The sequence below is a fragment of the Musa acuminata genome, unplaced genomic scaffold, assembly GCF_036884655.1.
Source record: "Musa acuminata AAA Group cultivar baxijiao unplaced genomic scaffold, Cavendish_Baxijiao_AAA HiC_scaffold_604, whole genome shotgun sequence".
Taxonomy (NCBI): Eukaryota; Viridiplantae; Streptophyta; class Magnoliopsida; order Zingiberales; family Musaceae; genus Musa; species Musa acuminata.
The window spans coordinates 7,501-10,121 of NW_027020843.1; positions in this window are offsets into that span (position 1 = coordinate 7,501).

Here is a 2,621-nt window from a genome sequence, read left to right on the forward strand (position 1 = left end):
CGCTCGCCGCTCGCTCGCGCAGCCAAAAATGGCCAGTTTTGGCCCGTTTTTGGGCCGTTTTAGCCAGTTTTTGGCCTGTTCTTGCATTGCGCGGTGACCGTCGAGAGCGGAGCAAAACGTCAGCCATCTCAGCACCCTGGAACCCCCCGGGTGGCACAGGGCTGGATGGGGCTTTCGTATAGCAGGGACGGTGCTGCCTCTCGCTTCGCTCGCTGTCCGCCGCTCGCCGCTCGCTCGTGCAGCCAAAAATGGCCAGTTTTGGCCCGTTTTTGGGCCGTTTTGGCCAGTTTTTGGCCTGTTCTTGCATTGCGCGGTGACCGTCGAGAGCGGAGCAAAACGTCAGCCATCTCAGCACCCTGGAACCCCCCGGGTGGCACAGGGCTGGATGGGGCTTTCGTATAGCAGGGACGGTGCTGCCTCTCGCTTCGCTCGCTGTCCGCCGCTCGCCGCTCGCTCGTGCAGCCAAAAATGGCCAGTTTTGGCCCGTTTTTGGGCCGTTTTGGCCAGTTTTTGGCCTGTTCTTGCATTGCGCGGTGACCGTCGAGAGCGGAGCAAAACGTCAGCCATCTCAGCACCCTGGAACCCCCCGGGTGGCACAGGGCTGGATGGGGCTTTCGTATAGCAGGGACGGTGCTGCCTCTCGCTTCGCTCGCTGTCCGCCGCTCGCCGCTCGCTCGTGCAGCCAAAAATGGCCAGTTTTGGCCCGTTTTTGGGCCGTTTTGGCCAGTTTTTGGCCTGTTCTTGCATTGCGCGGTGACCGTCGAGAGCGGAGCAAAACGTCAGCCATCTCAGCACCCTGGAACCCCCCGGGTGGCACAGGGCTGGATGGGGCTTTCGTATAGCAGGGACGGTGCTGCCTCTCGCTTCGCTCGCTGTCCGCCGCTCGCCGCTCGCTCGTGCAGCCAAAAATGGCCAGTTTTGGCCCGTTTTTGGGCCGTTTTGGCCAGTTTTTGGCCTGTTCTTGCATTGCGCGGTGACCGTCGAGAGCGGAGCAAAACGTCAGCCATCTCAGCACCCTGGAACCCCCCGGGTGGCACAGGGCTGGATGGGGCTTTCGTATAGCAGGGACGGTGCTGCCTCTCGCTTCGCTCGCTGTCCGCCGCTCGCCGCTCGCTCGTGCAGCCAAAAATGGCCAGTTTTGGCCCGTTTTTGGGCCGTTTTGGCCAGTTTTTGGCCTGTTCTTGCATTGCGCGGTGACCGTCGAGAGCGGAGCAAAACGTCAGCCATCTCAGCACCCTGGAACCCCCCGGGTGGCACAGGGCTGGATGGGGCTTTCGTATAGCAGGGACGGTGCTGCCTCTCGCTTCGCTCGCTGTCCGCCGCTCGCCGCTCGCTCGTGCAGCCAAAAATGGCCAGTTTTGGCCCGTTTTTGGGCCGTTTTGGCCAGTTTTTGGCCTGTTCTTGCATTGCGCGGTGACCGTCGAGAGCGGAGCAAAACGTCAGCCATCTCAGCACCCTGGAACCCCCCGGGTGGCACAGGGCTGGATGGGGCTTTCGTATAGCAGGGACGGTGCTGCCTCTCGCTTCGCTCGCTGTCCGCCGCTCGCCGCTCGCTCGTGCAGCCAAAAATGGCCAGTTTTGGCCCGTTTTTGGGCCGTTTTGGCCAGTTTTTGGCCTGTTCTTGCATTGCGCGGTGACCGTCGAGAGCGGAGCAAAACGTCAGCCATCTCAGCACCCTGGAACCCCCCGGGTGGCACAGGGCTGGATGGGGCTTTCGTATAGCAGGGACGGTGCTGCCTCTCGCTTCGCTCGCTGTCCGCCGCTCGCCGCTCGCTCGTGCAGCCAAAAATGGCCAGTTTTGGCCCGTTTTTGGGCCGTTTTGGCCAGTTTTTGGCCTGTTCTTGCATTGCGCGGTGACCGTCGAGAGCGGAGCAAAACGTCAGCCATCTCAGCACCCTGGAACCCCCCGGGTGGCACAGGGCTGGATGGGGCTTTCGTATAGCAGGGACGGTGCTGCCTCTCGCTTCGCTCGCTGTCCGCCGCTCGCCGCTCGCTCGTGCAGCCAAAAATGGCCAGTTTTGGCCCGTTTTTGGGCCGTTTTGGCCAGTTTTTGGCCTGTTCTTGCATTGCGCGGTGACCGTCGAGAGCGGAGCAAAACGTCAGCCATCTCAGCACCCTGGAACCCCCCGGGTGGCACAGGGCTGGATGGGGCTTTCGTATAGCAGGGACGGTGCTGCCTCTCGCTTCGCTCGCTGTCCGCCGCTCGCCGCTCGCTCGTGCAGCCAAAAATGGCCAGTTTTGGCCCGTTTTTGGGCCGTTTTGGCCAGTTTTTGGCCTGTTCTTGCATTGCGCGGTGACCGTCGAGAGCGGAGCAAAACGTCAGCCATCTCAGCACCCTGGAACCCCCCGGGTGGCACAGGGCTGGATGGGGCTTTCGTATAGCAGGGACGGTGCTGCCTCTCGCTTCGCTCGCTGTCCGCCGCTCGCCGCTCGCTCGCGCAGCCAAAAATGGCCAGTTTTGGCCCGTTTTTGGGCCGTTTTGGCCAGTTTTTGGCCTGTTCTTGCATTGCGCGGTGACCGTCGAGAGCGGAGCAAAACGTCAGCCATCTCAGCACCCTGGAACCCCCCGGGTGGCACAGGGCTGGATGGGGCTTTCGTATAGCAGGGACGGTGCTGCCTCT